General features: G+C 40.3%; 1 long non-coding RNA gene across 2 annotated transcripts; it reads right to left on the bottom strand.

The window, feature by feature from the left end:
• Positions 1 to 1,009: 1,009 nt before the first annotated feature.
• LOC147378223 (uncharacterized) lies at positions 1,010 to 23,673 on the bottom strand. Of its 2 annotated transcripts, XR_015145373.1 has the most exons (4): positions 23,124 to 23,673; positions 20,030 to 20,093; positions 11,216 to 11,248; positions 1,010 to 2,248 (listed from the first exon to the last, which is right to left on the bottom strand). It is a non-coding gene; the product is annotated as an uncharacterized LOC147378223 (long non-coding RNA). The 2 variants fall into 2 exon arrangements; XR_015145374.1 differs by lacking the exon at positions 11,216 to 11,248.
• Positions 23,674 to 27,551: the final 3,878 nt, after the last annotated feature.

The raw sequence follows: 27,551 nt of genomic DNA, 5'->3' as shown, positions 1-27,551 counted from the left end.
ATCATGCAGTTAGGGAGATTGGCTGGGTCAGCCAAAATGCATCTTTGGATGCATCTGAACAAAGCTTGTTAATCAGAAAGGGCCAGAAGACAGATGACTCGGGGCAGGGAGCGGGGTGTGGACACTACACTTGATCCTGTGTAACTTGGACTCTCAAAAATCCATGTTTCTGAAGGGAAACTGACTCCAGACTGCATCAGACCATGTTCAGAAAGGCTGGTGCTAAGTAACACAAATAGTTTCACCCCAAGCAAATCCGAAAACTGGTGAAATTGGTCTGAGTTCTCTCTTCATCTCTTTTCTATGTCCCTAAAAAGTCACCCATGCCATTTCCTTTTGGCTTCCCTAACTTATCCACATGCCCAGCTTCACCCAGGCAGAGACCATTTTCTCATCTGCTCCCATTCAAATCTAGCTGCCTCCATCCCCTTCTGCTGCTGCTGCTGCTGCTGCTAAGTCGCTTCAGTCGTGTCCGACTCTGTGCGACCCCATAGACGTCTGGCAGCCCACCAGGCTCCCCCGTCCCTGGGATTCTCCAGGCAAGAACACTGGAGTGGGTTGCCATTTTCTTCTCCAGTGCATGAAAATGAAAAGTAAAAATGAAGTCGCTCAGTCGTGTCCGACTCTCAGCGACCCCATGGACTGCAGCCCACCAGGCTCGTCCATCCATGGGATTTTCCAGACAAGAGTACTGGAGTGGGGTGCCATTGCCATCCCCTTCTAAGAGTGCTAATTCCCTCCTTGGACAGGAGGGGCAGCCAAGGGGCAGCCAGTTGTTGGTAAGAGCTCATTGGGAAGTCCTCAGCAAATCTCATTTGCATTTTAATAGAGGTCTTTTAGGCCTTGGTGGAGAAGTTTCAGGGTTTCCTGAGAAACCAGTGAGAAAGATAAATTAGGACACCCTTTTTTTTAAATTTTATTTTATTTTTTAACTTTACAATATTGTATTGGTTTTGCCAAATATCAACATGAATCCGCCACAGGTATACACGTGTTCCCCATCCTGGACCCTCCTCCCTCCTCTCTTCCTGTACCATACCTCTGGGTCGTCCCAGTGCACCAGTCCCAAGCATCCAGTATCGTGCATCGAACCTGGACTGGCAACTCGTTTCATATATGATATTACACATGTTTCAATGCCATTCTCCCAAATCATCCCACCCTCTCCCTCTCCCACAGGATCCAAAAGACTGTTCTATACATCAGTGTCTCTTTTGCTGTCTCATATACAGGGTTATTGTTATCATCTTTCTAAATTCCATATATATGCATTAGTATACTGTATTGGTGTTTTTCTTTCTGGCTTACTTCATTCTGTATAATAGGCTCCAGTTTCATCCACCTCACTAGAACTGATTCAAATGTATTCTTTTTAATGGCTGAGTAATACTCCTTTGTGTATATGTACCACAGCTTTCTTATCCATTTATCTGCAGATGGACATCTAGGTTGCTTCCATGTCCTGGCTATTATAAACAGTGCTGCAATGAACATTGGGGTACACGTGTCTCTTTGCCTTCTGGTTTCCTCAGTGTGTATGCCCAGCAGTGGGATTGCTGGGTCATAAGGCAGTTCTGTTTCCAGTTTTTTAAGGAATCTCCACACTGTTTTCCATAGTGGCTGTACTAGTTTGCATTCCCACCAACAGTGTAAGAGGGTTCCCTTTTCGCCACATCCTCTCCAGCATTTATTGCTTGTAGACTTCTGGATCACAGCCATTCTGACTGGCGTGAAATGATACCTCATTGTGGTTTTGATTTGCATTTCTCTGATAATGAGTGATGTTGAGCATCTTTTCATGTGTTTGTTAGCCATCTGTATGTCTTCTTTGGAGAAATGTCTATTTAGTTCTTTGGCCCATTTTTTGATTGGGTCATTTATTTTTCTGGAATTGAGCTGTAGGAGTTGCTTGTATATTTTTGAGATTAGTTGTTTGTCAGTTGCTTCATTTACCCTTGACATTTACAAGACAGGGTCTTCTTCCTCGCTGGTTCTATTCATGTTCTGCTCTCAAGGACTTCCAGGAGAAGACATTTGTCACCTGTGGCTCTGAGCACTTTCCTCACCATTTTGTGTGGTGCCCCCTGCAGGCATACCTGGCACACTGGCTACCTCCTCTTAAGGGTCCAGCTATAACCCCTTAAGGGTCCAGATATGGAGTTATATGGAGGTGACCACCTCCACCCCTCCCAAGAGCACCGCAGCTCAGCCCAGTCCTCTTGCAATGCCGGCACCATCCTTCCGTGATCTAGTGCATGGAAAACATGCAAAGGAGAAGGGCATGGAGAGAAACAGTTTGCATCTTAGACTCACTGTGCCAGGAATGAATACATATCTCAGGACACCCCCAGTGCCCCTCTCCCCAGCCACAAGGCGACCTAGGCTTGGCAGCCACCCCAGAGTGGCTGATGTGATCACGTTAGCATTAGCTAGCTCTGAATCTCCCTAAACTTTAAGCAAAAGTTGCACAGTCAAGAATTTCACTTCTTGCAGAATTTTTCTCTCCTGCTTGACACATTCCTGGAAACCCCTAGGGTGCATCTTACACATGCAATGAGTGAGTCTGGTGTTTCCACAATGAGCCTGTGTCCCTGAGCAATGCATCCTCTGCAGCTCTTTCTCTCCCCACAGGGCAGCTGCCAGTCACTGGAAGAGTTCAACTGGGCCTGTTGGGAGGGAAACCCTACCCCAGGGATCATATCTTTTCTAAATCACTTAGGAAGGGTGCAGAACACTCTAAACATTGTGGGGTTCAACATGATGGGACCTTCAGGACACATGTAGCTCTCCGTCCATAGCTAGTTTCAGGGTGACTCTCAGGGTGCTATCCTTGGAATAGGGTTTGCCACGCTATGTTCTTTCTTCCCAGGGCTCACCCACCATCCCTAAATCTGGGCTTCCATCAGAGCTTTCTCTGAGACATCATGGATGTTGACCTGCAAGCTAGACTTTACAGAATATTTCTGAAAAGGATGGATTTATTTCTAGAAAGGGATGTCAGGCTTCTAGAGTGACTTTATTGGAAGTTTTGGTCCAACCCAAATGCTACAGCAGATGCCCCCAGAGCTCAGACTCACATCATCTGGTAGACAGTGGGGTAGTGATCAATAATGCTTTGTGAAGCTCCTTCATGCCAAAAACTGAGACTCGTCTCTGGGTTTCCTTTCATAAAAATGGGAAGGCTTTCATCCCTGGCTGGGGTACCATAATACATGCTGCAAGGGAGGTGGGGCCAAGGCAGAAAGATGGAGAGAGTATCTTAGAGGATCAATGTGTGGGCTTGCTAATGGTCTCAAGTTAAATGGGGCTTTTTTGATGGGGACTGAATGCCTGAGATCTGCTGAGTGCTGAGAACCACAGAGCTGTGCAATTCAGATGTACAGAGATAGAGTTCAAAGTCTTTGATTAAATAATGCAGCTGGTAACTCTGTTACAGAAACCTCTAGACACAGGAGCCTCCAACAGATCATTCTGAGCATCCCATTATGAAGCTCTGGCTATAATTCCAACGAGTCTAGTGAAAGAGGGAGAGACCTTGTAATGGCAAGAAGGATACCAAACCGTCCAAGGCCGTGGCTGTGACGAAGATGCTCTCCCTGGCCGAATTTCAGTTAGGCTCCTTTGAACCCTCTTTTCCACAAAGTCTAGTTGTTGGGCCCTGTCCTTGGCAGCCCTGGTAAAGAATTATGCTAAATCATCCCCACACCCTTGGTATCTGATCATCCTTAATATTTGATCAAGTTTCTCATCAACTACCTTTGTGTCTACGTTCTTGGCCAGTCTTTAGCAAGAATCCTGATAGTTCAGTTTAGTAAGAATTTCCCTACCCTTTATGTCTCCTCTTAGTAACTGCCCATCCACTGGCACTTTCACTCTGCTTGTTGACTCTAAACCCCACTTGTCCTTGTTGTGTTTGGACTTGAGCTCAGTCTCTCTTTTCCGTGGCAACAGAGTTGAACTCCATTGCAATAATCTTGAATACTACCATTTTAACAAGTGTAAGAATAATGTATCTTTCACAGCTGAGACCCCTGTCCAAGCTGCGCAGGTGAAGGCAGGAAGGACTCCTCCTTGGACCTTCAGGCTCTAATGACCAGGGCTGCTTTAGGCAGGCTCTCTAGGGGTGGGGATCTAGGATTCAGAGCCTGGATACTACAACTAGAGAAGAAGCTATTCCTCCTGGTCATCTTCAACCTCCATCTTCACTGCTACCAACAGTGAGATTATAGAGACTCTCAATGAAACCCCAAGGTTCAGGGTCCCAGCATGATGAGAAAAAGGATCAGAGTTGAGAAGCAGAGGTCCTGGGGTGAACAAAGGGAAAGATGTTGGGTTATGCTCAACAGGGAAGCTGCCCATCTTTAGGTGTGTGAAGCTTGGCATCACTTAGTGTGTAGAAATATATGGTCCTGGGGAGAGACTTCTGAGACACAGCACCCTGCAAAAGACTCAGTGGAAAGAGTACACTCTCTTAGCTCTCAGGAACAAAAATTTAGGTGAGGTTGATACAGAAAAGGAGAAAGAAAGAAATGTTCTCCACACACTCTGGGAAGCTATATTATTCAAGACTCATGGTTGCAACTAACAGCAACCCAGATGATCTGAGGAGAAAAGGAACTTCTTAGTTCAAAGAACTGAAAAGTACAGGAATAGTTTCCATTTCAAGCAAAATGAAATCCAAGGGTTCAAATGAAGTTGTCTGAAAATGCTGCTCTGCCCTGCTTTCCTGTCTGTCCACTGTGTTCTCTGGCAGGCACCCTCCCACCTCGGTGGTGAAGCAGGCCATTGCCTCCTTGCTCTGGGCTTACAGTCCATAGTCTAAAGATCCCAAGGAAAACAGCAAGACCTTTTTTTTTTTTTTTTTTAAGCATGTCCAGCAAAAGCCCAGGCACTGATTCCAGTTGGTGCAGGTTGGTCACAAACCAGTCCCTACGCCAATCACTGAGCCCAGGACACATGCTCTGATAGCCCACGTCTGAGTCAGGACCTCCTCCCTGAAGCCCGTGGCGGGAGGGATGTGGATTGTATAGTAGACACATGGGCTGACAATGGGTGGGGTTAGATCTCCTAAAAAGAGATCTGCTGTTCCTCAAAAAAGTATCCTGTGCTTGCAAAACAAGTGACCACTTTGTGGCCAGCAAAGGCTTCCCTCCCTCAAAATTGTATCACAGTTAAATGCTGGAACTCTGAAGACAGATGGAGATGGGTTTTGAGTCTTTATTAGTGTGAGCTTGGCAAATGGTTTCATTCCTGTGGGCCTCAGTTTTCTCACTGTGTGACAGGGATACAAGCTACACTATGGGTATGCTGGGCAGCATTAAATGAGACAATACAAAACGCTAACTAAATGTTACTTATGAGTAGCCCCTACTACTCCCAGTTTAAGATTAAGCTGAATGACGTTAAGAGCTTATTTACTTTTAAAAAGGCTGTTTCCCCACCCTTTGTATACAGTAGGCACCCAGTCAACATTTCTGGAATAAATCAATGATGACAGAATTAATAAATGTCCTGTAAATTTCTACTCTTAAAATGTCATCTCCCTAGCCTTAGCAAACAGAAGTAGTCATTTCCTTCTCTTTACCTGTTGGTATTTTTTATCAACTCTACTTACAGCCCTTAGCAGCAAGAATGAGAGCCAGGAATGTGTTTGACTCAACTTGGGATCCCATGCTGGCCTAGTGCCTGGCACCCAGAAGAATATATGTTGATAAATAAAAAAGTAAAAAAAATTGAAAAATAAAACACTTGTTCAAAAAAAAAAAAAAGATAACCTACTCAAACTTCTCTCCTTACAGATGTTGTCACAGAGACCCAGAGAGCTTAAACAATTTTCCCAAAGCCACACAGCTTCCCAGCTGAGCCATGACTTCTAGTTTAATACTCTTCCCTCTACTTCATACCATCCAGACCCTGGTTCCCTTGTGCTACCAAGAGCAATACCCACTGCTAAGGATAAAGTGACATTCTTGATCTTCTATAATAGAAGGTATAACAGGAAAACAAGTCAGTCAGTCATTTCAGTTGCTCAGTCTTGTCCAACTCTTTGAGACCCCATGAACTGCAGCACACCAGGCCTCCCTGTCCATCACCAACTCCCGGAGTTTACCCAAACTTGTGTCCATTGAGTCGGTGATGCCATACAACCATCTCATCCTCTGTTGTCCCCTTCTCCTTCTGCCCTCAATATCTCCCAGCATCAGGGTCTTTTCAAATGAGTCAGCTCTTCACATGAGGTGGCCAAAGTATTGGAGTTTCAGCTTCAACATCAGTCCTTCCAATGAACACCCAGGACTGACCTCTTTTAGGATGGACTGGTTGGATCTTCTTGCAGTCCAAGGGACTCTCAAGAGTCTTCTCCAACAGGAAAACAAACCTGACTGCATATTGGGTCTGTTCTTTGGCTATAACCCTTGTTCTCTGTTGCCTGTGCTTAGTCATGCTGGTTCTGTACCTCTTGTTAAAGAATGTGGCCTACAGCATGAAATATACAAGATAGTCCATACTCAAGGCTCTGACCATTAAAGGTATAACACTGTTCTATTCATATAGAAACAAAAAGTTGCAGAGCAGAGGCTAACATCTGTCTTATTTGGAGGTTTACAGAAACATTGTGACTGGACTTAGGTGGGCAGCTGTAAGAACAAAGGATTCAGGGACCAAGAAGTTTGCAAACACCAGCCACACCCCTTCCCTTTTAGTATAAAAGCAGCCTGAATTTTAACATGAGTAAGATGGTTCTTTAGGACACTAGCCCACCATCTTGTTGGTCTGTGGGCTTTCTGAATAAAGTCGCTCTTCCTTGCCCCAACACCTCACCTCGTCTTTTGATTTATTGGCTTGTTGTATGGTGAGCAATATTGGACTCGGTAACAAAGGGGCATCTTCAAGAGGAAAAGTGACCAGTATAAAGAGCAGCATCAAGTTCCAAATGAGAGGTCAAGGATCATTCATTTGCTCCATCCCACATATAGAAGCATTTTAAATCTCATATTTTTCCCTTTTGTGACTTCCACTTCTTTCCAGCCAGTTCAGCCAGTCCCACACAGCTCCCATAACCAAAACTAATACCAAACGTAGCCACCGAGTACCAAACCACGAGAAGTGACCAACAGGCCTTATTTGGACTGAAGACTTAATGCTAAATTCCACAATGGGTTGATAAGCTCTCCTCCACACTATCCCATCCTGTTCTCCTTCTGAAGGAAGAGGCCTATGCAGAGGTCAAGCCAGTGTCATCCCAACCTAACTACCCCCACACCCAATTTCCCAAGCCCAGGTGGTCTGCCTAGTTAATTTGTATCAAAAACAGAATCTACCATTAACACACTGAGGACAGTTTATGCTATTCTTATTGGAGATCATGAGAAGATATTTTATTCCTTTATTTGATCAACAAACAGTTCAAGAGCTACTAAGTGCCAGGCACTGAGCATACCAAAACAAATAAGTGAATCATAAAAAACGTCTCTGTCAGCTAAGGCATCTGAGTAATCCATTAATAGCACTTATTTCAAAATTCCCAAAACCGGAAAGCTTTCTCATTCACCACCAACTCATTTCAACTGGTATTTAATTCAAAGAAATGCTTTGAAGACCATGTCATTATCAGCTTTTTAATTAAAAGGAAAGATCCTTTTAAGGTAAACTTGATCTTCTGACCAGCAAAAAGGTGTTTTCCATAAATATATATATATTTTTTAATGAAAACAGCAGGTGGGTTCAGACTGCTCTTTAATAGATAGAAAAAAGATTGAGGTGATGTGTTCACTGCTTTCTTAACACCAGGAAGAAAGGCTGCTTCTAAATTTAAAGTATGCTGAATGTTTTGATGTGAGAAGGAAGCAAAACACGTAATACTCCATTAAAAATCTCTTTTGGAAGAGCTCAGAAGAGCCGAATGAAATTTATTCCAGGACTCAGGAGCACAGAAAATATATCTCAGTGAATTAACCTGGCTGAGCATAAACCATTTTGCTTCCACTTTCATTTGTAACAAATTCATTCATGTGGCAAAGTTAATGACCCTAACGTGTTAGTGTTAGTTGGGCTTCTGGAATCCAAAGCTCCTTCCTTATAAGGCATTAGAAAGTATTCTTTTTAGTATAAAAAGGGACATTTTAGTTTCTTATTTACCCAAGTATCTCATTTTTGAGTGAGGAAACTGAGGCCCAGAGTGTTTTGCTCAAAAGCACATAGCCAAACAGTGGAAACAGTCAGACTTTATTTTTGGGCTCCAAAATCAGATGGAGCTGCAGATGGTGATTGCAGCCATGAAATTAAAAGACGCTTATTCCTTGGAAGGAAAGTTATGACCAACCTAGATAGCATATTGAAAAGCAGAGACATTACTTTGCCAATAAAGGTCCATCTAGTCAAGGCTATGGTTTTTCCAGTGGTCATGTATGGATGTGAGAGTTGGACTGTGAAAGAGAGCTGAGCGCTGAAGAATTGATGCTTTTGAACTGTGGTGTTGGAGAAGACTCTTGAGAGTCCCTTGGACTCCAAGGAGATCAAATAAGTCCATCCTAAAGGAGATTCGTCCTGGGTGTTCACTGGAAGGACTGAAAATGAAGCTGAAACTCCAATACTTTGGCCACCTCATGCGAAGAGTTGACTCACTGGAAAAGACCCTGATGCTGGGAGGGATTGGGGTCAGGAGGAGAAGGGGACGACAGAGGATGAGATGGCTAGATGGCATCACCGACTTGATGGACATGAGTTTGAGTGAACTCCGGGAGTTGGTGATGGACAGGGAGGTCTGGTGTGCTGTGATTCATGGGGTCGCAAAGTGTCGGACACGACCGAGTGACTGAACTGACTGACTGACTGAATGAGTCCTAGTGCCAAGACTAAAACAAGTCTCTTAACTCCAAACTGAGTTACACTTAAAGGAGCCCATTAAATAATTGTATTCCTAGTAATTTACTCAAGAGTCTACCTATTGTTAAGGGTCTGTGCATGCTCAGTTGCTTTAGTCGTGTCTGACTCTGTGACCCTATGGACTGTAGCCTACGAGTCTCCTTTGTCCATGAGATTCTCCAAGAATACTGGAGTGTGTTGCCATGTTCTCCTCCAGGGGATCTTCCTGACTCAGGGAACCAACTCACGTCTCCTGTGTCTTCTATATCACAGGCAAATTCTTTACTCCTGAGCCACCAAATTCTTTACTGAAAGCCCTGTTAAGGGTATATTATGTACCAAATACTTTACAATTATATTTTTCTTTAAATCCTCCCATAAAACCGCCGAGATAGGGGTCATTAAACTAAACACTAAAGTGTTTAAATAATGCCAGTATGTAGCACTTACAGTAAACCACATACTTCCTATATATTATCTCAGATTTTAACAAAAATTCTGCAAGGTATCATCATCTTTGTTTTACAGATGAGACTTATTTCTCTGAGAGATGAAGCTAATTGCTAAGTTCACAAAGCTAGGGAATCATGGCGCTGGATATAAATCTCCCCCTGAAAGGCCTATTTTATCCCACACAACATCTCTCAGCATTAGGTACTCGACTACAATAACAGTCCAACTAGTCAAGTTGGCTGGGGCTTCCAGGTAGGGGCCAAGCACCCTAGTGTAGTGGTGGCACATGCGGTGACCTTGTATTATGGTCTACCTGGGCCTTAGCTGACAAAATCAAAAGCCTGACCCTACCATTTCATTTAGAGATGGCTTGTGTCCTTGAAGCAAATTCACATTAGTAACATCACAAAATAATAATCACATAATAATTATTATAACAATAATATTGATAATATCATTTACTGAGTATATGTTATATAATATGCTTCATGTCATTGTCTGGCTTCCCTGGTGGCTCAGTGGTAAAGAATCTGCCTATCAATGCAGGAGACACAGCTTTGATCCCTGGGTCAGGCAGATCCTCTGCAGAAGGAAATGGCAGCCGACTCCAGTATTCTTGCCTGGGAAATCTCATGAACAGAGGAGCCTGGCTGGCTACATTACCTGGTATCGCAAGAGAGTCAAACGCAACTGAGTGACTAAACAACAACAACAAAAAAGTCCATTGTCCCTAGTTATCATGGAGATAGACTTATCTGCCTAAGAGACAAACCCCATTTCCCCCCCAGGACACATTCTCATGTTGAGTCATGGTGCTTAAGTGTATCCTTATAAATATGAACAAAGAATTGCCACAGAAGGAGGGGAGGGTTTTTAATGAAAGATCATTGCCAAAAGTTGATTTTTCCTTACATAAGTATTAATATAAAGAGCTTCCCTGATGGTCCACTGGCTAAGAATCTGCCTGCCAATACAGAGGACATGGGTTCGATCCCTGGTCCTGAAGATCCCACATGCTGAGGAGCAAGTAAGACCATGTGCCCAACTACTGAGTCCACGTTCTAGAGCCCATGAGCCACAAATACTGAGCCTACATGCTACAACTACTGAAGCCCACACACTCAATTAGGAGCCTGCACACCACAACTACAGAGCAGCCCCCGCGCGCCACAACTAGAGAAAGCCCACGTGAAGACCCAGCACGGACAAAAATAAATACATCTTTTTAAAAATTTGTAAGAATTTGACAAACTTAGTCTAAAATCAGAACTGGTGATATGATAATCAGTACTCAAATATTGACTAAATCTAAATAATTATAAAATGTCATTAATCATTTAATGACAAAAATGTGTATTATGATGTCTAAGGTAATAATCTGGTAAGATTTTGAGAAATTTGTGTCATCTGTAGCTACATTTTTACAAATCTCATCACAATATTGTTATTCCTGGGAAGACTTAAGCAGTTAGGCAGTCTTCTACTGGGACTTGATTTTGACATTTTTTTTGTCCTGGTATTTCTTTTTTTTAAGATTTATTTTATTCATTTTTAACTGTGCTAGATCTTTGTTGCTGCACAGGGGCTACTTTTCGTTGGCAGTATGAAGGCTTCTCATCGCCATTGCTTCTTTTGTTGCAGAGCACAGGCTCTGGGGCCCAAGAGCTTCAGTAGTTGCAGTGCACAGGACCAGATGCTCTGCAGCATGTTAGCTCCTCCCCAACCAGGGATGGAACCTGTGTCCCCTGCATTGGCAGATGGACTCCCAACCACTAGACCTCCAAGAAAGCCCCTGTCGTGGTATTTTTGGAATGAAACTGTGTTAGGCCAAGAGAGATACAAGTCATTCAAACTATTAGAGACAGGAACTTATTTGGGAAGTGTCTCCAAAGCTACTCACTCTTTTTCAGCCTTTGGTCTCTTCTGGATCTCTCTGTAAGGCAAGATCATGACCATAAGAATTTTCAAGGAATCAAGTAGAAACCATTGGTCCTAAAAGATGGCTAAATAAAGAAGACTGAAGCCTCCAGTGTAAGTCCATCCTCCTATCCCCTCAAGAGAAAAAAAATATTTCCAAGTACTGGCTCTATTGAAATATTTCCTATTAATATATACATGGAGACATATAACATGATGACCAAAGAGAAGATTCAATGAGCATCAGGAATAGGTTCCATCACCATCCCACCCTGTTGGTGGGATTGTAAATTTGTACTGCCATTATGGAAAACAGTATGGAGGTTCCTCAGAAAACTAAAAATAGAAATACTGTATGATCCTGCAATCCCACTCCCGGGCATACATCCATAAAAAATTGTAGCTCGAAAAGATACATGCCATGGACAGAGGAGCCTGGCAGGCTACAGTCCATGGGATCACAAAGAGTTGGACATCACGTAATCAAAAAAACAAGTGATAGGGAGACTTGTTCCAACCCCCTGCCCCATCCTTCTCTAATCCCTGATTTAGATAATTTGATAAAGCTTTCCCAACATTACTGATACATTACAAAAATTCCTAGGCCTCAATATGTAAACTTAAAACTACAATTATGTAAAGTTTAAAAATAAAATAAAATAAAAAAAAAAAAGATACATGCACCCCAATGTTCAGTGCAACACTATTTACAAAATCCAAAATATGGAAACAACTTAAATGTCCACTGACAGATGAATGGATAAAGATGTGATATATGTACACACAATGGAATACTATACTACTCAGCCATTAAAAAGAATGATGCCATTTGTAGCAACACAGATGGACCTAGAGATTATCATACTAAGTGAAGTAAGTCAGAAAGAAAAAGACAAGTACCATATGATATCCTTATATGGGGAACCTAAAATATGAACAAATGCACTTATCTACAAAACAGAAACAGGCTCACAGACATAGAGAACAGACCTGTGATTGCTAAGAGGGATGGGGAGATAGGGGAAGATGGGTTGGGAGTTTGAGGTTAGCAGATGTAAACTATTATATATAAAATGAATAAACAACCATACAGTTCCTACTGTATATCACAGGGAACTACAGTCAATGTCCCGTGATAAACCATGGATCACATTGTTTTGCATTGTGTGAATATATATATATATATAACTGAATTGTATACATATGTATATATATATACATATAACTGAATTGCTTTGCTGTACAAGACAAATTAACACAACAATGCAAATCAACCATGCTCTTCAATAAATTAAAAAAAAATAGACTCCATCTCATTCCTCTTCTTGAGCCAATAACTCATAGCTAGATAGCTGAGAAGGAGCTGCTGGATTCTCATGCTAAGGACCCTGCATTGTTGTCAAAAGTATACCCAGATAATAGAAAAGCTCAAATCAAAATGTTGGACTGAAGTTCTATGCCGGAAAAGATGTAGACAATGTCTAAAATCCAAATCAGTAGAGTCATAAATGGACCAAATTCAGACATGACACAGCTCCAAATCTAGTCTAAACAGTAGTTATTTCTGGGAAGTTTTCTGCAGATTACTTTCATTTATCATATACAGATTCTTTTATCTTTTACATATTGAGTTGACTCAGTTTGAGGACTTACGTGCCATTTTCTTCCACAATTACACCAACATACACAAACTCAAAAAACATTAGTCTCATTCAAAAATTACAAAATAACCAAATGAGAGTGGGTCTGGGTTTAATCACCAAAAGTTGTTTGGAAAATTGTCTATTCATCTGGGGGGAAACAATGAACTAAGACCTCTGTCTCAAGCTATAAACAAAATTAAAATTCCAGGAGGATTAACGTTTAAACAAACAAACAAAAAAAACTATAAACATACTACAGATGATACATCTAGCTATGTGGCCTGGAAAGGTTGAAAGACTCTCCCCCAAGAAACTGAAAAGTGTTTATTCATGAAAACCTACTCAAACATAGATAGTAACAGCAGGAATCTGAGGCTTCTTGCTGGAGGAGCTCTGATCCCCTACTGAGCTCACATGGCAGTAACAGTAGGTTTTACTACCAGGGCACTGCTGGGTGAGAAAGTATATAGCCTTGCTGCAGGCGGGAAGACTTGATTTGGGGCAGAGAGTAAAAACTCTTACTAGTAGTGCATACTTAGTTCTCAGTTGTTCCAAACTAGGTTCCTCTGTCCAAGGGATTTTTCAGGCAAGAATACTGGAGTGGGCTGCCATTTCCTTCTCCAGGGGATCTTCCCAATCCAGGAATGGAAATGGTATCTCCTGAATTGCAGGTGGATTCTTTACCTGTGGGCTTGCTGGTGGTTCAGATGGTAAAGAATTTGCCTCAAATGTAGGAAACCTGGGCTCAATTCCTGGGCTGGAAGGTCCCCTGAAGAAGGGTATGTCTACCCACTCCAGTATTCTTGCCTGGAGAATTCAATGGACAGAGGAGCCTGGCAGGCTATAGTTCATGGGATCACAAAGAGTTGGACACGACTGAAGGACTGACACTTTCACTTTCCCATTCACACTTCTTTACCCGCTGAGCCATTGGGGATGCCTCCTCACTAGTAGTATTGTTAGCTAAAGTAGTGAAATGATAAGAAAAAGAAAAAAGAAAGACAGAATGGAGAAAACTTACAGATTTTCTAGTCTGCACTTGTGGTTTCATTTAGGGCAAGTGTCAGGCCAGCCAAAGAGTTTATTGGAAGATCCCAGAAATGAGAACAGAGAAGGCGATGGCACCCACTCCAGTACTCTTGCCTGGAAAATCCCATGGACGGAGGAGCCTGATAGGCTGCAGTCCATGGGGTCGCTAAGAGTCGGACACAACTGAGCGACTTCACTTTCACTTTTCACTTTCATGCATTGGAGAAGGCAATGGCAACCCACTCCAGTGTTCTTGCCTGGAGAATCCCAGGGACAGAGAAGCCTGGTGGGCTGCCATCTATGGGGTCGCACAGAGTCAGACATGACTGAAGTGACTTAGCAGCAGCAGAAATGAGAAAGCTTTAAGAGGGCTAAGTAAATGCTCCACATATGTTTGACTAACTAGGGAACTACACGTGAGCAGGGGAGACTTGAGAGAGCTTAGTGAAAGGCAAGGTAAAAGGCAAGGCAGACTTGAAAACTGGCTTAGCTTTGAATGTACTCTCCAACCCACAAACAGATTGATTAGCAGAGATAGAACATTTACAGACTCAAGATAGGTGAGCACAACTTCTGCCTACATCTTTGGTTGATCACTAAGCAGACACTGTGGTGACCCCAAGGAAGCAAGGCCAAAAAAATTAAATTAAAAAAAAAAGGACATTAGTGGCCACATTCCACAAAGAGAGACTACCATTTACAGGAAAAATACGAAAAAAAAAAGAAAAGAGAATCTCATGGGTGATAATCAGAAATCTCAGGGGGAAAAATCAATGTATTACCTAAGATGTCAGATCTCAACAAAAATTATGAAACAAAGTAATAGAAAAGTGTGATCATGGTCAGGAATAAAAGCAGTCAATACAAATTAATTCTGACTGTGCCCAGATATTTAAAATACCAGACAAAGACATCAAGGCAGGTATTAAAACTATGCACAAAGAATTAAAGGGAAAAGAATTATGTTAAAAGAATTAAAGGAAAATATAATTATAACTGATAATAGAAAATCTTAAAAGAGAAATATAAACTATAAAAAGAACCAAATGAAAATTAAGAGTTAAAAAGTTTAACAAAATGAAAAATGAGCTTGAGAGTAGATGTGAGATGACAAAAGGAAAAATTCATAAATTTTAAGATAGGTTAATAGAAATTATCTTTTGAGAACAACACAGAGAAGAAAGACTGAAGGAAAATGAACAGACTCATAAAAACCCTCGGAGAAGGCAATGGCAACCCACTCCAGTACTCTTGCCTGGAAACTCCCATGGACGGAGGAGCCTGGTAGGCTTCAGTCCATGGGGTCGATAAGAGTCGAACATGACTGAAGCGACTTAGCAGCAGCAGCAGCAGCATAAAAACCCTTAGGACAACAGAAAGAACTCCAACATATATGAATTAGGAGTCCTGAAAGAGAGGAGAGAGAAAAAGAGGTAAAAAGTAATTTAAAGTAATAATTATTGAAAACTTCCCAAACTTGCTGAAAATCATTGATTGGCAGGTTCAAGGAATCCAACAAACTTAAGTAAGATAAACACAGAGATCCACATATTATAGTCAAATAGCTGAAAGCCAAAGACAATGAGAAAATCTTGAGTTCAGTAAGAGAAAAATGACTATCACATATAGGAGAACAACATGTACATCAGCTGAGTTTTCACCAGAAAAAATGGAGGCCACAAGGCAGGAGAATGACATATTCAAGATGCTGAAAGAAAGACTCTGAACTGATATATCCAGCAAAAGTACCTTTCAAAATTAAAGGCAAAATAAAGTCACTCAAAGATAAACAAAAACTGAGAATTTATAGCTATCAGAACTTTCTCCTAAGAAATACTAAAGGAAGATTTTCAGGCTAAAAAAAAAATTGATGTCAGATTGTAACTTGAATTCACAGAAAGAAATGAAGAGCATTGGAAATTATAAATATTGCATAAACATAAAAGACTGTATAAACAGGTATTATTCTCTCTCCCTGAATTTCCTTTAAAAAGTGATTGTATAAAGCAATAATTATAATTCTGTACTGCTGGATTTATATACACACACACACACATATATATGTATCATATATACCTGGCAATAATAGCACAAAAGAGGAACAACGAAATCGAGCTATATTGGAAGCAGGTTGTTGTGTTGTACCAAAACGGTCACTAAACTGAAGCAGGTTGTAATACATTTACAAACATATTGTAACCTAGAGCACCACTAAGAAAATTAATTTTTCAAATGGTTAATAAAACACAGGAGTTAAATGACACGCTAAAAATATTTAACACAGAAGTATGCAGCCAAAGAGGAACAGAAGAACAAAATATATATAAGACAAACAGAAAGCAAAATAGCATATAAAAATCTGAGTGTATCAAACATTATATTAAGTGTGCATGAATTAAACACTTTTAACCAAAAGGCAATCATCAACAACATGGCTTAAAAAAAGCAAGTTCCAACTACACACTGTCTTCAAGAACTTTAGATTCAAAGACACAAATATATTGAAAGAAAAAGAATGGGAAAAACAATATACTATGCAAAGTTATTGCAAATACCATCATTAATATCAGAAAAAATAGAATTTAAGACAAAAAATACTACTAGAGATAAAGATGTATATAACATAATGAGAAAAGGATCAAATCACCAGGAATCTATAAGAATTCTAAACATATAGGTACCTAATAAGAGTGCTGAATACATGAAACAAATATTGACAGAACGTAAATAAATAATTTGTTAATTATAGTTAGAGATTTCAAATCCTTTTTCTCAGCAATTAAACTAGAAATAAAATGAATGATGATATAGAAGATGTAAATAACTATCATCCAACTGTACCCAAGTAACAAATATAGAAGATTACACAATGGTTTCAATCCACATGGAACATTTTCCAGGGTAAATTATATGTTAAATTATAAAATTTCAAGAAAGTTAAAAGGATTAAAATCATACAAAATACATTCTTCAACCATGATAGAGCTAACTTGAAAATCAGCAACAGAAATTTGGGAAACCTTCAGAACTTTGAAAAATATATTTCTAAATAACCCATGAGTCAGAGAAGAAATCACAAGGTTAATTAGGAAATATTTCAAACAAAACCAAACATACTAAAATGTATGAGTGCAGCAATGCAATGCTTAGAACAAAATTTATACTGTTGAATGCTTAAATTAGGAGATCTATAATCAATAATCTAAGGTGCAAAAAGAAGAGTATATCAATCCTAAAGTAATTGCATGGAAGGAAACAATAAGATCAGAATAGAAATAAATAAAATAAAAATAGAAAAACAAAATCAAGTTGATTCTTTGAAAACATGAATAAAAGTGAAAACTTTCACTAGACTGACAAAGAAAAAAGATAAAATGCATATTACTAAAATCAAGGCTCAAAGAGGGATATAACTTCTGATTAACAGAAATTAAAAGAATTATAAGAGAATATTATGAACATCTGAATGCCAGCAAATTACACAATGTCAATGAAATGGATAAACTCCTAGAAAGACAAAATTACTAAAATTGACCCAATAAGAAACTAAAAATATGAAAATATCAATAACAAATTAAAAATGAATTAGTAATTTAAAATCCTCCCACAAGAAAAGCCCAGGTTTGGGTGATATTACTGGTAAATTTTATCACATCTTTAAAGAAGAAATAATACCAACCCTATACAAACTCTTTCAGAAAATATATATTAGTTTGCTAGGGCTTCTATAACAAAGTATCCCAAACTGAATGGCTTAAACAACAGAAATATCTTGTTTCACAGTCTGGAGACTGGAAGTCTAAGATCAAGATCTCAGCAGGGCTCATTCCTTTCGAGGCTGAGGGAAGAGTCTGTTTCTGGCCTCTCTCCTTAGCTTTCACATGGCTGGTTTACAGCCTGTGTCTTCACACTGTCTTCAGTTCAGTTGCTCAGTCATGTCCAACTCTTCACAACCCCATAGACTGCAGCATGCCAGGGCTCCCTGTCCATCACCAACTCCCGGACTTTATTCAAACTCACGTCTATTGAGACAGTGATGCCATCCAACCATCTCATCCTCTGTCATCCCCTTCTCCTCCTGCCTTCAATCTTTCCCAGGACCAGGGTCTTTTCCAATGAGTCAAGTCTTCACATAAGGTGGCCAAAGTATTGGAGTTTCAGCTTCAGCATCAGTCCTTCCAATGAATATTCAGGACTGATCTCCTTTAGGATTGCCTGGTTGGATCTCCTTGTAGTCCAAGGGACTCTCAAGAGTCTTCTCCAATACCACAGTTCAAAAGCATCAATTCTTAAGCGCTCAGCTTTCTTTATAGTCCAACTCTCACATCCATACATGACTGGAAAAACCATAGCTTTGACTAGATGGACCTTTGTTGGCAAAGTAATGTCTCTGTTTTTTAATATGCTGTCTAGCTTGGTTATAACTTTTCTTCCAAGGAGCAAATGTCCTTTAATTTCATGGCAGGAGTCACCATCTGTCTTCCCTCTGTCCAAATTTCCCCTTCTTATAAGGACACCAATCATACTAGATTAGGGTCCACCCTAATAATCTCCAGTATTCTTGCCTAGAGAATGCCATGGACTGAGGAGTCTGGTGGGCTATAGTCCACAGGTCGCAAAGAGTCAGACAAGACTGAAGGACTAACACCTTCTTTCTAATAATCTCACTGATTACCTCTGTGAAGACCCTATCTCCAAATCAGGTCATAATCTGAAGTATTAGTGATTGGTACTTCAGTACACGAATTTGAGGAAGGGACACACTCAACCTATAGCAATGAATGAAGAACGAATACTTCACAACTCATTCTGAGTCCAGTGTTATCATCAAGATATCAAACACAAAAATATCAGAAGCAGAGAAAACTAAAGACCAAAACCCCTCATGAAAATTGATACAAAAGTTATGAAAAGAGTATTAGGAAACTAAATACATAAATATATGTATTTTAATTACACACATGACCAAGTGGGAATTACCTCAAGAGAATAAGGTTGGTTTAACATCTAAAAATCAATTAATATTATATAGCAGATTAATAATCAATTAATATTATATAGCAGATTAATAGAATTGAAGGACCAAAAAAAAAAAAAAAAGCACATGATCATCTCAGAAGCTATAGGAAAAACATTTGGCAAAATTTAACACCCATTCATGATTAAAATACAAGCAAACAAAAAGAAATTTCCACAAAGTAGACAGAATCTAGAACTTCTTAAATCTGACAGAGTTTCTAAAAAATCCTACTACTGTGTTATACTTAATGGTGAAAGACTGAAGTCTTCCTGCCTCCCCTCCCCAAGATCAGGAACAAGACAAGGATGTCTGTTCTTACCACTTCTATTTAAAAAGCTGCTGAAGCCTTTACCCAGGAATAGGTTTGAGCAAGGAATAAAAGGCAACCAGATTGGAAAGGGAAAAGTAAAAGTGTCCTTCTTCATAAAATATGTATGTCAAAATTTTGATAGAATGTACAATAAACCTACTAAAAGTAGTAAGTTTACTAAAGTTGAAGAATACAATCAACAATCTAAAAATGAAAAAGAAAAAATTCCAGTTGTAACAGTCATAGAAAGAATAAAACACTTCGCAAAATACTAACAAAATAAGGGTAAGACCTATACACTGAGAACTTCAAAACAATAATGCTTTTAAAAGGTTTCAATAAATGGAAACACATATCATATTCACAGGTTGGAAAACAGTATTTTTAAGATGGCAGTTCTGCCCAAATTGATTTGTATGTTCAAATGCAATCCTTATCCAAATAGACCAGGGCTGTTTTTATAGAAACTAGTAAGTTGATCCTAAACTGTATATGAAAATTTAAGGATCTAGACATGCCAATAGAAGTTTGAATAAGAAAAGCAAAATTAAAAGATTCATATTACCTCATATCAAAACTTTATGAAATGTACTAATCAAATAGTATTGGATAAAGATAGATATATTTATTAATCAATGAAACAGAATAAAGAGTACAGAAATATCACCCTACAATTTAGTTTCAAAAAAGAAAGATGCCAAGACAATTTGCTGTAGAAGAGATAGCTTTTCTCAACAAACAGTGCTAAATAATGCATAGGCATGTACAGTTATAAATAGTAAATTTAGTCCTTACCTCACAGGGGACACAGGAATTAATAGATCATAGGCTTCAGTGTAGAGGTCAAAGCATAAAATGTCTAAAAGAAAGCACAGGATAAAATTTTTGTGGTCTTGGGTTATGCATAAAACTCTTAGAATTGACACCAAAACATGATTCATAAAAGAAAATACTGACAAGTTGCACTTGAACAAAATTTAAAGCTTTCACTCTTCAAAAGGTATCAACAAGAAAACAAAAAGATAAACCACAGGAAGAATATTTGTAAATCATGTATCTGATAAAGGATCTGTATCCAGATTAAGCAAAAAGTTCTTACAGTTGAATAATTAGAAGGCAAATTTAAAATATGCAAATCACTTTAGTAGACGTATCACCCAAGAAAACATATGAATGGCTCAGTATCATTACTCATTAGGAAAATGCAAATTAAAATCACAATAAGATACTACTACTACCCACTTATGACAACTACAGTCAAGAGACTGACAATATCAAGTGTTGGCCAGATTCTAAAATGGTACACTTAGGGGAATGGTTGGAAAAGTTCTTAAAAAGTTGAAGATACACCTTATAAATAATATAGCAGTTGTATTTCTAAATATCTACTGAAAAGGAACAAAGGCAGGCATATGTCTACAGGAAGACTTACATGTGACTATTCAAAGTAGCATTATTCATAACAAGCAAAAACCGGAAATAACCCAAATGTCCATCAACTGGCAAATAGATACACTAAGTGTGGTCTATCTGTATAGTGAAATGCTAGTTAGCACTAAAAAAGAACAATCTACTGATACTGCAACATGGATTAACCTCAAAGTCATTATCCTAAATGGAAACATCCAGACACAAAAGACAACATATTGTATGGTTCCATTTACATGACATTTCTAGAAAAGGCAAATCTATAGAACTAAAGCAGATCACTGCTTGCCTGAGTCTGAGGTTAGAGTGAGAAATAACTGCAAATGGATACAAGGGAACTTTTCAAGTTGATGGAAATGTCTTAAAACTAGATAGTTGCATGACTCTCTCCATTTGCAAAAATAATTGAACAGTATACCTGGTTGAATTTTTTGCATGTGAACTGTATCTCAAGAAAACCTTACAATGAATTAAAAATTTTTTTAATGCACTAGGATAGAAACAGAAAAAGTAATGTATGTTTATTAAATGCTGAAGAAAGAAGTGATGTGGGAATGAATGCAGAAAGATAAAAATAAAATAACGTATCAGAGGTTGGTAGGCTGAGTTGTTCTCAGGGTATAAAACATCACTAGGAAGTTTGGTTGAGTTTAACAGGCAATTAGAAGTGTAACCCTGAGCTCAGAGAGATGTCAGTTTTAAGGATGTAGATTTGGAAATCATGCACAGGGTTGAAGTCATGGGATTGAATGAGATCATAAGAAAATTAACAGCAAGTAGGACAGGACAGAACTTTGTATAGAACACCCATCCCCAAGGAGCCTGAAGAGGAAGAGTTAGAAGGAATTTAAAAGAAAAAAATAGGAGATTTTTCTGGTGGTCCAGTGGTTAGACTCTGTGCTTCCAAAGCAGAGGGCACGGGTTCCATCCTTGATCAGGGAGCTAAGATAACACATACTGCCTGGCATAGTTTAAAAAAAGAGAGAGAGAAATCTTTTCTATGCCTTCATAAGACTCACCTGCCAGAAAGATGCTGCTGCTACTGCTAAGTCACTTCAGTCGTGTCCGACTCTGTGCGGTCCCATAGACAGCAGCCCACCAGGCTCCCCTGTCCCTGGGACTCTCCAGGCAAGAACACTGAAGTGGTTTGCCATTTCCTTCTCCAATGCATGAAAGTGAAAAGTGAAAGTGAAGTTGCTCAGTCATGTCCGACTCTTAGCGACCCCATGGACTGCAGCCTACCGGGCTCCTCCATCTATGGGATTTTCCAGGCAAGAGTACTGGAGTGGGGTGCCATTGTCTTCTCCCCAGAAAGATGCAGTGGTGGTCAACTCTCAAAGAAACACGGGCAACAAATCCATCAAGACTGCAGTATTTTTATAAAATAAAGATAGAAAACATGATAGATTTTGCCCTTTTTATTCACTCTTTAAAGTAGGCTTATTAACAGGTAGGATGTCTGGTTTTAGTAGTTTGGTTGTTATTATATATTGTCATATATTAATTGGGATTCCCAGGTGGTTCAGTGGTAAAGAATCCACCTGCCAATGCAGGAGATACAGATTTGATCCCTGGGTCAGGAAGATCCACTGGAGAAGGAAATGGCAACCCACTCCAGTATTCTTGCCTGGAGAATCCCATGGACAGAGGAACCTAGAGTGCTACAGTTCATGGTCACAAAGAGTCAGACATGACTGAGTGACTGAGCATGCAGGCAAGATATCAATATAACTTTAAAAAATAAAGACTATATTTTAAAAAGCCATAGAGAGCAAACTTTGTTCCTCACCTTCCCACCTTTCCATAGACAACTTTTAAGAGTTCCCAGGTTTTCTTAGGGAAGAAAGTTTCAAAGAAACAGAGGAATTTAGTAAAATGGTGGGAAAGTCTGTAAAAATAAAAAGCGGGGGGTGAACCAAGTAGAGGGGTCAGGGGAAGGAGAGACAACAGTAGAAGCCGGTAGTCCATCCTCATCTGTGCTTAAGCTTTCTGCAGTTCCAGTTACCTGCAGTCAACATTACAGAGAAAATTCCAGAAACAAACAATCCAGAGGTTTTAAAGTATGGCGCTCTTCTGAGTAATGTAATGAAGTCTCCTACAGTCCTGTGGTGTCCCAGCTGGAGGCGAATTTTTGTCCCTCGAACAGAGGGTGTAAACGCTACCTGCCTGTTACTATAGGAAAAAACATAGCATATGTAGGTTTCAGCCCTATCCGTGGTTTCCAGCATCCACTGGGGGTCTTAGAACTATCTCCTGTGGATAAGGGGGAACTACAGTGTTTGGAGAAGAGAAAGCAGTGGAGATGGGGAATTTTATGCGGGGCTAAGCTGACTGAATCGACTTAGGAGCAGCAGCAGCAGCAAGCTGACATTCGCTGGGTGTTGGGGCACATTCCCTGCCCCAGGAGGATTCTCTGACACCTCATCCCTGTCTCGACCCCAGTTCCCATGCAGAGCCTGACCTTGTTTGCTGGGACAGCAACATGGTCCTCCTCTTGTATCTTCACCCCTCCAGAGCAAGCGTCCAGTGTTTAGCCTGTGGCCTCCCTCCTGGGAGGAGGGGAGAGGGGTGGGCGGCAGGGGGAGGGGAGAGAGACCTGGGCAATAGCTGCTCAGCTCTTAAAGAGCTGCAGGTTTTCAACACAGTCCTCAGAAACCCAGTGGTAAATCTAACGTGTACCTCTCTAACCACAGCTTTTGGCTATAAAGGACATTATTGGAACGACTGAAAAAACCTGAATTTGGATGGTGGTAACATGTCAGTGTTAATTTCCCAGTTTTAATGTGTGTATCATGGTTATGTGGGAGGAGGCCCTTCTCGGCATTCACTAAAATATTTGGAATGATGGAGAATCTTGTGGGTGACTTATTCTAAAATTGTTGAGAGGAAAAAATGAAAAAAAAATTGTACTATACTTGCGATTTGTTGTTGTTGTTAGCTTTGCTAGGTCTTTGTGGTGGCATGAAGGCTTTCTCTAGTTGTGATGCATGGGCTTCATTGTTCCACAGCATGTGGGATCATAGTTCCCCCACCAGGGACTGAACCCACATCCCCTGCATTGGAAGGCAGATGCTCAACCACTGGACCACCAGGTAAGTCCTGTAGCTTTTTTATAAATTTGAAATTGCTTCAGAATTTTTTTAAAGCTGTGTATTAGTGGGTGGGTTGGTTTGACATTACATTTTTGGTTTATGGGTTAGCAGGACCAAACATAATGAAATGGACAAGACAGGGAGGGAGGGAGGCAGAATCACATGTTTCCCTTCCTGGTTTTTCTAGAACTCTGGATGGAAAGACTGGAAGTAACCCTGTTTGCTTTGCAAAATGTAAACAAAGACATTACCCTTAAACTGTGTAATAATGTGCTTTCCTCATCCCAACTAACAGCAGGGACTCCAGCAATCAGACCAAATACGATTAGTCACTGGTGCTGGAAAGGTTCACTCCCACTAAGAAAGGCAATTTAAGTAATTAGCCAGTCTTTATGGCAGGATCATCTCCTGGGCTCAGCAGGGGCCAGGGAGCACATGGCTATTAGGCAGGGAAAACTATCCTTCACTTTTACACTCTCTTCTTCTAATCCAAACTTTCAAAGCATGCTCAGAAAGGACACTTTCCCTCAGTGCTTCTAAATGTCCCAGATGGAAAGAGGTTTGATGGCTAAGCCAACCAGCACATGCTGACAATCTTTTGTTTCCTCTTTGGGTTTGATTGTTTGTTTCCCAATGAAAATAGCTTTGTTGTTTTTCCCAGATAATACAAGTAATCCATGTTTGTTATTGAAACAAATTTAGACAATAACAAATAAGGGTAGCTGTAGAGACTTAAAATTATCTATAATCTTCCCAATCAGAGTGAGCTGTGGTTTATAATTTAGTGTATTATCCTTAAACTTTATATAATTATAAGTTTAAAATGTGTGTGTGCTTAGTCATGTCCAACTCTTTGCAACCCCATGGACTGTAGCTCAATATTCTCCTCTGTCCATGGGATTTCCTCAGCAAGAGTACTGGAGTGGGCTGCTATTTCCTCCTCCAGGGGCTCTTCCCGACCCAGGGATTGAACCCATGTTTCCTGCATCTCCTGTGTTAGCAGGTGGATTCTTTACCACTGTGCCACTTGAGAAGCCCAAATTAAAAATATGATTTACTAAACCAGCTGCATTATAACCATTATAATCCTTGCTTTCCTCTTACTCTATCATGGGCATCTTTACAGGTTAATAACTATATATTCTCGATGTCACACCACAAAGAATTCTTTGCCCAGACAACCCAATAAAAAAAGAGGGCAGAAGACTTCAGCAATCTTTTGGGTGCAATGCCCAATAAAGATTAAAGGAATGCTTCAGCTTCATTAGTTATCAGGAAAATTTGCATTAAAACCATGACCACCCATCAGAATAACCAAAATGAAAGAAACGGATAGAAGTACATGGTGGCAAGGATGTGAAGCAATTAGAACTCACATACACTGCTGGTCGGTTACAAATTGATACAACCACTTTGCACAACTGGCAATATCTATGAAAACCAATCATATGTACACCTAGAGTTCAGTAGTTCTATTCCTAGATAAAGGGCCAGAAGTGTATGTACTTCTTCACTGAAACATAGGTACAAGAATGTGCATAGCTTCATTATTCAAAAGAAGCCCAAACTGGGAACAACCAAATGTCCAGGTATTGTAGAATAGATGAGACCCATTGTTGCAGTGCTGGCACCTTCACAAACATCTCCTTGAGTACCAGGATACAAAGAGACTGTAAAGGACAAAAAACATGCATGCATGCCCAGCTGGGGCAAATTATGAACAAGCTATAAAAAAGACCAAAAATCCAATTGCTACTTCTAAGGAGTCAGGAGCAAAAGCAGGGTACTGCACATGCCCCCTGCATACAATACCACCAAAGGGGTGAGTGAACCACCTAAGCCACCCCTCTAGCCCAATCCCTGAACACACCCCTACCCACATCCCATGTAAGGGACCAGCTGACCTCTTTCCCCAACTCAGGGAGTGAACAAGGGTAACTGTTACTTGTATTTCCTCCCCTCTGGTTCAGCACCAGTTCCAGTAAAGCCTTGCCTAAATTTCTTGTCTGGCTTCTTATCAATTCCTATTGATTAAAGAGTCCAAGAACCCTGCTTGGTAACAAACTGTGGTATATTTATAATGGAATACTATACAATAGTAAGAATGAATGGATCTCAACTACACAGATGACTCTCACAAACATAACATAGAGAAAACAAAGCCAGCCACTGAAGATTACAGGCTATACAATCCATTTACAAATGCATCGAGAGCAAGTTTACTAACCATGGTGAGGTTGATAGAGGTTCTCCTTCTCAGTGGATGGGGACTACAGGGGTCACCTGGGGACTTCTGGGCAATGGTAAACGTGTCTTTCATGATATGGTACTGGATTGTTTAGTTGCTAAGTCATGTCCAACTCTTTTTTGTGACCCCATGGACTGTGGTTTGGGCTTCCCTGGTGGCTCTGTGGCAAAGATTCTGCCTGCTATGCAGGAGCCACAGGAGATGCAGGTTTAATCCCTGGGTCAGGAAGATCCCCTGGAGGAGAGCTGGCAACCCAGCTTCAGTATTCTTACCTGGAGAATCTATGGCCAGAGGAGCCTGGCATGGTACAGTCTATAGGGTTGAAAAGAGTCGGACACAACTGAAGCTACTTAACATGCACACACGGACTGTAGTTCACCAGGCTCCTCTGTCTGTGGAATTTCCCAGGCAAGAATACTGGAGTGGATAGAGGAGCGCATTCACTCAAGTTTATCAAGCTGTGCCCTTAGGATCTGTGTATTTTTTTGTATGTAGTTTGTCAATAAATATACACAGTAATACTATCAATAAAATTAAATGCATTAACTCTCCAAAGTTTGGAATCTATTGAATTTTATTCACACATTTTTTTCTTACAATCAAGTTATAGAAATTTCCTAATTTTTAAGGCAAAAAGTTCATCCACACTGCATACAATATTAATGATATTTTTAACTCTCTTTAGCTGTTATGACCCATATCTGCCAGTCCCCTCTCAGTAGGCGCTGCTATGTTAAATTATAATGAATATCCCAATCCTCGGCCCCAAGAGCCACCTCCAAAGAGCTAAACAGTAGTTCTTACCAGGGGGTGCTTTGCAGTCACCTCAACTCACGTGTATCTGGGCAAGTGCAAACTAGGATGTTATTAATTGTACATTGCAGAGATGCTATGGATTGTCACCTAAATTCTGCCTCAGGGCTGGGGCACTCATTTCCCAGTTCCTGGAGTGCTTCTTCTTGAGGACTCAGAAATCGCTTCCCAGAAATTGTTCTCAGCAGAATGAAGCTGTCTGCTTGGCTTATGATTCTTCCTGGGACAGTTTACATTCAGTGACTGGTCCAGACAGGGAAAAAAAGGTTGCCCATGCCTTGGAAGGGGGGCAGGCCCACCCCAGCTCCATGATTTGGCTGAAGCCTCTGTTGACACTGCATCACAGTTCAACTTTTCCCTCTGTCTGATCTTTCTCCCCTTACTTCCTCCCAGTCTGAGAATATTCCCCATAAACTTCCTATACACAAATCTCCATTTAAAAGTTTGTTTCCCACAGGACCTTATCTGAGATGTTCACTTACAAGAAACAATTCAAAATACATGTCACAATTGTTGTAAACCAGTGTTGTCCAGGATGGGGTTTATGGAAAAGGTAAAACCTTAAGGTCACACAGAATTATGATCTCAGTTCAGTTCAGTTCAGTTCAGTCGCTCATCTGAGAGAAGCCAATTCGAAGCTTGCTGGATAACGGACCACCAGGAAGCCTCAGGTCAGAAGCACAGATGGCAGAGTTGGGGAACCACTACTCAGGTTGGCCTCACCAGAGCAGAATAA

The sequence above is a fragment of the Bos grunniens genome, chromosome 2 (genome assembly GCF_055505025.1).
Source record: "Bos grunniens cultivar Pamir isolate PY7600 chromosome 2, Bosgru_T2T1.0, whole genome shotgun sequence".
NCBI lineage: Eukaryota > Metazoa > Chordata > Mammalia > Artiodactyla > Bovidae > Bos > Bos grunniens.
Note: the sequence above shows the minus strand (reverse complement) of the source record. Positions and strands in the feature narration are given on the sequence as shown.